The sequence below is a fragment of the Hydra vulgaris genome, chromosome 01 (assembly GCF_038396675.1).
Source record: "Hydra vulgaris chromosome 01, alternate assembly HydraT2T_AEP".
Lineage (NCBI taxonomy): Eukaryota > Metazoa > Cnidaria > Hydrozoa > Anthoathecata > Hydridae > Hydra > Hydra vulgaris.
Window position 1 is genome coordinate 30,311,301 of NC_088920.1, and position 8,556 is coordinate 30,319,856.

Sequence of the window (8,556 nt, forward strand, 5' to 3'; positions counted from 1 at the left end):
CCAACACAATAACCAACGTTTAACTAATACCGATTTTTTTTCCAAAATTGTCAAAATTCGTTATCCCCTTAAACTCGTCATTACCAGTATAAATTTTAAATGACGTTTTAGGTAAATAACTTTTCAAAGGGAGCATAATCTTCTCCAACGAATACAACTGCAACTTCAATAACTATAAACGAAACTTTATCTTATGTATGCAATGATGCCGCGTAGTTGCATTCTTAACTTTACTGCTGCAAGTGGTTCATAGATATACAGTTGACAATACGTGGGGAGAAGATCTTGATCTTGCCTTAGATTAGCTACGCATTGCTGTAAATTAAGAAAAAGAAAGACAGGCATCATAAATTAAATTACATTAAAAAAACTTTTAATTGTGTAAAAGTTACAAATAATGTTAAATAGAAGCAAAACTAGCTTCCCATTATGCGAATATAGAAAATAAGTTTCATCAAGAATTTTTTTAGCGCCACAATGCTAACAGATCTGGTTTATTTCTCATAAATAATTATAATCTGGAATAGTATTACTTTTTGCAATACAATGCATTCTTCTCTTGTAGTATTTCGTACATTATGTAGATGACTAATTTCCTAGACTTGCCTAGTCCTATTTCTGCGACAATTATGTCCAACTTGTTTAAACACATTGTCCTCATTCAGGTCCGCAACGCAAACAGTCGTAAATGTCTCGAAGAAAAAGATAACATTTTTTTAGAGTTAGTCCAAGAATTGTTATCAGAACAATTGGGCAGGTGCCCAGTACTAAAACAGGTAGTAAAGCGGAGAAAATTCTAGTCACTAATCACTTGCATCTCGTATACCGTATAAAATTGCTTATTTATAGACCGTATAAAATAAACTCAGTTTATATTAGAGTTGTTAACAGGAAGATTTCAGCAAATCCGGAAAAGTAAAATAATTTCGGAAAGAAATTGAGAATCAAGATTTTTTTTTCTCATACCGAATATTACGAAACAAAAAAAATCGTCAATTTTCATTTCGCAAATGCTACTTATGAAATTTAGCAAGTTGAATTACGAAAAAAAATATTTTCCTACATATGAAATTAGTGCTAACGGAAGTCGCACTTGCAAAACGAGCTCTTTCGCTAAACGACGATTTGAAGTCTGTAAAGAATGTTTGTTTGGCTAACGGATGTAACTTTAAAAACTAAAGTCTTTATATATTAAAATGTTTATAATAAAAAATTGACATTTTAGGGTTTTATTTTTTGAAATAATGATAAAAAACAAATTTTCTTTCGAAACAAAACTGTTTTGCTTCGCAACTTGCGAAACAGTTCTGAACGGAAAAAATATTTTCAAAACGCGGCATAATAAATTTGTTTAATAGGCCTCTTCGATAACTCAACTTTTAGTTCAGCAAAATATTAAATGTTTGATGCAATGTAAGAATTCATAAAATTTTGGGCAACTGATAAAAACGATGTTGAGCTTTGTGCTAATAAATAAGATACACTAACGAGTAGTTGCAGTTTAATTGGTAGAAATCATTATTCTTAAAAATTGGCAATAGTAAATAGATGATAATGTTAAGATACAATTCGTTGTCGCAAGAATTCAAAACTTTTTATACCACTTAGAAAATGTTTTAAATTATTTTTGTTTTTCTCTAGTATGGACTATTTCTATATGCACCTTTTAGTTCTTAATTCCCCAATACAGTATACTAGAATATTTGATAACACAACTGTACAGTAAACAGCAAATGTCATTAAATTTACAAATACTATATAAGCTTTTAGCTAGGCTCTGTGAGTAAACCCAACTTGAGGATTCTTCTTGTAGTATGATATAACTTTAAAAGTTATATGCATATACAGACATACGTATAAACATGTGCAAACACACACATATATTTAACTTTTCAGCAACTTCCATGATATATATCTTCACATGTTTTAAGTGCGGTTTCAATTGATGTCAAAAATGAGAGCTTATTTATATGCATAAAGTTTTTTTAATTGTTATTGCTGTTTACTATTATATTTGTCCTCGAGCCTACGAATAAAATTATTTGATTAATTGAATTTTTTTTTAAGGAGGAATACTGAGAACTTTATTGGTATTAATTAACATAACATAATTCTCTATCGTGGTAATTAATTAACCACGATAGAGAATTATGTTAAGTTTTCTTATTTTCAAGGGTACGATATAGTTTTTAGTTGCTCAAGTGACAAATTTATTTAAATTAATTTAAAAAAAAGTTACTTAATATATAAATTGACTTGAAACAGTTTAGATTATATGTTTGAACATAAACAAAATATTTTGATAAATGTTGATTTGGTAAATGTTTAAAGCATTCATCTGTTTTTGTAATTGCTTTGCATGAGTAAGCTTGTCTTTATAAAATATAATTCTTGAAGCGAGTTTCTGCCGTCTATAGAGAAAACTTAGTTTAGTTTTATGGGTACTTGCATATGGTATATTGGTATATGATTATACCAATATAGCATATGCAAGTATAATAGCAAAACTTTATATACAGCAAGGATAGCTGTATATAAAGTTTTAAATTTTTGAACGATAGATAATGTCTTGCTTTATAGAGTTGACCAATGTTTATTGAGATTTTTGTATTAATGGTTTTTATCAGAGAGTTCCATAATAAGTTCTCATAAAGAAGCACACTAATAAATTTAGATGATTGCGTTCACTCAATAATTGTGTTGTCTTTACTAAGAGTTGGTAAAGTTGATGGTTTGGCTTTTTTTTGTTGGAGTGAAATAATATGTATTTAGATTTGTTTAAATTTAATGGCACTTAGTTCATCATTGTTTTTTCCATGTGTTAAGTTTAACAAGTTCTAAGTTATAAAAATGTTACTGATTGAGCATGAAGAAAAAAAAAAGATGATGTCGTCTGCAAAATATATGCAATATAACTGTTGTCTAGATAGTTAGCATACCATTTTATAGTTTGATTTTTTTATGCCATATTTTTCCATTCTTTTGTTCGGAAGGAACCAAAAAGTAGTTAAATACATCAAGACCCATGAAAATTTTAAAAATAAAATAATTAGTTTGAATTTTAAAAATTCATTTTATTCATATCACACCCTAGTGGTAATATTAACGGATTATATTTTCGAAACGACCGTACCTGATTCTGTTATGATCTAGATTTTTAAAATACTCTGTCGATATCTAAAAAAATAAAAGCGAGTTAAACAAGATGGTTTAGAGTTTTTAGGGTTTAAGATAGATAACTATCAGAAACAACGCTTTCATAAAATTTTGTAATTATCATACTAGTGCAAAATAATAACGTTCTAGAAAAAATTGCGACGTTCGGAGACTGGAAACAATTTAAACCTAAAATTTGGGAACACTCAATTTAATCGATAATGAATTCCTACAAATAGACTTAAAATCAATTTAGTCTAGTAATAATATTAAAACCTTTATATTATTTTATCCCTTTGTTTTTTTTTAGTTTTTAAGCTTTGTTAGTTCATTTAATAGCGATAACATGTACAATTATGATCATTAACTATATCAATTTCTGTATTTTCAAAACTTTTTAAACAAGATAATTTATAACAGAATCTATAATCTTTTCACTAAAAACAAATTGTTTTACCAAAACCAGCTTGCATTTTAAAAAGATCTCTCCACTGAGCATGCAATCATTTAAAAAGTTAATTAAATAACTAATGGTTTTAAACAAAACAAATTTACTTTAGAAATTTTATAAATAGTATTTGATACACTATGGTATAATCAATAAAACTTACAATTGGATTAAAAGTTATCTTACCAATTAAAACAATAGGCATGTAATATAAAATCTAGAGTATTAAATGTTTTATGTGGAACACCCAAAGGGCCTATCTTTGGACAACTCCTGTTTTTAATTTTTATAACTGATTTTTGCAATGCGTATTCAAAAATAAATTCAGTCATGTTTGCTTATGATACAAATCTATTTTTTCTAACAACGATATTAGGAAATTATATGCAGACATTAATACTGAACTAAATAAAGTAAAGAATTGGTTTAGGGCTAAAAAATTTAAGTAAGAGAAATTAAACAACGTATTATTCCACAAAAAAAGAGAAGAAAACCTTCCTCCTAAGTTGCCAGATCTTATCTTAACTGATAAATTAATTAAAAAACAAGCCAGTATAATATTCTTAGGAGTTTTTATTGAAAAGAAGTTATCCTGGATTCATTAAATAAGATAAATTCAATCTAAGATCACCAATATAATTGGTATGATGTGTCGAGTTCGTTCGCGTATTAATAAACAAAGTCTCAACTAATATATTTGGATTAATTTATTGCTTTATCCGTTATGCAATTATATCATGGGCTAGTACGCAACTAAAAACTGCAAAACTTAAATTTGTTGCTTGCAAAAACATGCGTGCAGAATCATTTACTCTAAAAATAAGCGTAAACACGCTTAATCTATAATGAATGATATGAATATGATGGACATTTTTGAAATAAATATCTATCAGCATTTAAACTTTATAATTGGATTCAACAATAATCTCTGAGAACCTTAATGAGCAGTTTGAAATAAAATATGTGGAATATTTATCTAAAAGGATATAAATGTGTGGCAAAGTCATTAAGTTCGTTTAAGCTTCAAAATAAAAAAGAAATTTTCTAAATTTGAGATTTATTTTCGCTAACTGTAATGTTATTTCATTCTATTTTTATAGTTTTTTTAATATTTATTTGGTTTTCTAATCCGCGTAGTAGTTTTACGCCCATTATGGTTATTAATACAAAATCTTTTGAAATTGAAATATTCAATTGATTAAATACCTTCAAACGCGCGATTTGCATACAACTGCTGCTTCTGAGCAGCAGTTGTATGCTTCATTCAGTTTTTCATTCAGTTTTTTATTCAGTTTTTCATTCAGTTTTTCATTCAGTTTTTCATTCAGTTATTCATTCATTCAGTTTTTTACAAAACATAAATCTGAATGAGAGTGGGTTTCATTTGTTGAAAAAAAAAATCTGAAAAAAAAAACGGATCTATTTTAAAAAAAAACAAAAAATGTTATCATAGTCTGATAACAGTTTATAAAGTACGTTACTATTTTATTTTATTTATAAATGCTAAAAATAATAAAGTTGCTTAAAATTCTGGATCCGAAGGCTTATTTAATCATAGTCTATAGAATAATAGTTATATTCTATTAACTATGATTAAAGGTTTTTATCTTTTGCGTAACTAAGCAACCATTTCGTACTCTAATTTTTTTTTCTTATTTACAAACGATTTGCAGCGTGTACATAAGGATTTTACTAAATTTTTTACAAAAAAGTTTTGAAAACTTGTCTGTAACTTAAATGTTGAAAGTTCCCTTAAAAAATTCTTCATAAAAATCAAAGATTCATTAATTAATAACAAATAAATTATTTTAATGTAAACAGTTGAACATAAAAATTTAAATATAAACAAAAAAATGATATAAATGTAAGTCAACTCGGAAGCACCGCGGAAGAGTGTTTAATAGGAAGTTCACGCCTCCTTCCTAACGAATGTTGCAAAACTTGCTAAAAGGTGGGGTTCAACCCATGGGTCCTTTGTTTCTGAGGAAAGTGCACTACCACTGCGACACGGCTGCTTTGTTATAATGTTATTTTATGTTACTTTATTTTTATGCTACTATTTTATTACTATGCATGAAATAATTGATATATATGATTGTTATGTAGGCAGTAATAATAATAATAGTAATGATGATAATAACAATAATAGCAATAATAACAATAATAATAATGACATGATGTATTTTTTTATGATAATAATTAATAACACTTCTTTTAACTCACTTAAGATAAAAAAAATCAAAAGTGGGGTGTGGATCGTGTGGTGTAACTGGCATTTTTAATGTGACTAATTGCAATCTCTTAAGATAATTTAGAATTATTAAAGATGTTGCTTCTATAGAAGCAATATATTTAATAACTCTAATAAATTTTTACACACTAGTCAATTGCGTTTCCAACTGCAATTAAAATGTCATTCTCGGTCAACAACAACATGCCTTAAGCTTTTCTTTACTTAATGAGGAATGCAGATAAGTTTAAATAATTTTTAACTTACTAAATGCCCGTTCACTGCTCACTTGTGACAATGAAAGTGTTAATAGATATTTGTAAGCAAGAAACAAGTTTTGAACAAACGGTTGCATTTAAGGAATATTTGTATGAAATACATTCATTACAAACATTTTTTACAAGACCTTACACAACGTTCAAAGTTTTGAAAATCTCTGTCATTCCCATTTTCAGTACTTTTTGTTGAAGTATTAGCACTAAGACTGAGTTCGATTATTCTAAATCACCGTCACTAGGACTCGCTGCAAATTTTTCTCACGATATTTTTGAGAGCCTGATGGGCTCTCAAAACACTACAAAATTAATTGGGCTGTTTGTAGCAGTGCTATGAAAATCAGATTGCAATCTGTCAGAAAAAAAAATTATTAAGCTGAGAAATTTTTGGAAGACTGTTTTGCGGGTAAAAGATTACTACATATGTCCAACAATATCTTTTGAGTAGTCCAAGATCATCTGTACACTTTTGTCGAAGATCATCTGTATTTTTCTTTTACTCTAATAACATCTGCCAATATCATCTGAAAATTCAATGATCCCCAACAACATTTTTAGAAAGATGTTACTACATCTGGTAAATTTCCTCTAAGTCCAATAACATCAGCAAGAACTATCTCCAGATGTAGCTACATCTGAAAAAAATTCTATATGTTACTACATCTGGTTAAAATAGTGCATTATTAGTTAATTTATCTTAACAATAACTTCATCTTAAAATTTATAATGTAGTTGCACAAATGCTATTACACTTTGATAATTTAAAAAATGTAACTACATTTGTAATATTCATTTAAATTTTGCACAGATGTTATTAGACATCAATGAAGTTTCAGATATTGTTGGACGGATGTTATTATACGTCATTATATTTACAGATGTTGCTGGACAGATGTTATTAGACATGGCAAAAACTGATGTTGTTATCCTGGCCCGTTTTGCAGAATACCATTTTCAACTACCTCTTCGAACGGTCTGGTTTCAACTACTTCTTTGAAAGATCAAATCATGCAGTGTCTCTAATGATTTTCCTGTTAACTAAGAAACGTTCATCTATGGTAGTGGTAGATCAATTACTCTATGGAAAACAATTAAGAGGATTTTCTTGGATGTGATCAAAGGCAATTTTTTTTGCCAGAACTTCTCTGCTAATGAATTCTTTTTACAAGCGACTCTATTTCAACTTCAGAATTAAGTTTACTACATCAAAAAGTTCAGAGGGTGTTGGTTTCTTCAAAAAATGAAATCGTCTTAGAATGGAAATCTCCAAAAGATTTTGTCTGCAGTTCTATTTTTGCTGAACCCACCATATTACAAGCACTTAAATAATCTAGACCTCTTGTTTTTAAATTTTTGGAAGTCTGTCGCAAAGTTGTGTATGCACTTAGTAGTAGAACGATGGGGGCAAGAAGCACATTGAGCTGACATCATTTGTCGTGCAGTGCTGTGGCTTCGAATCTTAATTTTGTATCGAATTTTAACAACACCCTTTTACAGTTGAAAACTTGCAATAGTGCTTAGAAAGAGTCAACTTTTAAAGTATCATAAGTTCTGAGAATTCGTTTCAACCCCTATCTGTTTTGACCACCAGCGCACAGTGGGACAGAGTGTGCTAAAACACCAAAAAATCAATGTCGACATTGCGCAGTTAGAATTTGTCATAGTGGTGAAGGCATGTTCATTAGAGGAAATATCTTGTTAAAAAAACATTAAATATTAATTTAAGCGTTATTTTATGCAGCTATTTACACGTTAATTTGACATGTGTTCCAAAACGCTATTTTGCATTTTTTATTCCTCAACTTTCTTACGCTACTATTGTTGTAAATTAACTTTATTGACTTTCATTTAGAAATATATTATTTTAATTAACAATACTTTTTTTGCTCAGACTTATAAAAACAATTTATTATAAGTGTAATCATTTAGTTTTAATGCATCGAAAACTCCTACTAACCTTTACTATTAAGTATCAGATAAATCTTCCAATATCCTCCAAACATTTGACTATGTCAATCTCATGCTAAATGTATGTAAATAGCCATGCATCATAAATATTTTGCTACTTTTTGCAATAAAAAAAGTTATAACAAAAGATTGGTCTTTGGTTAAGGGTCAGTTGATGAGAAATACAGAACATGTAAAAAAGATGTTTCGTACACAAAGAATACCTAAAAAATCTTTCATTACTGTTATAATATATAAGTTCTGTAAATATAAATCTAAAAAAGTTATTTTTTGACAAATACTTGCATTGAAAAGTAATATTTTTGATGTTTACACTGATGAAAAGTTGTCTTGCCATTTCGTACTTTTCACCAAAATTTAATTTTTTAATTTTTTTTTTATATTATATAATTACATATTTATTACTTTATTTATGCATTTTATATATAAATATAGATATTCTAATAAAAAAAACTTAATACGAAAATAATTTTGACACA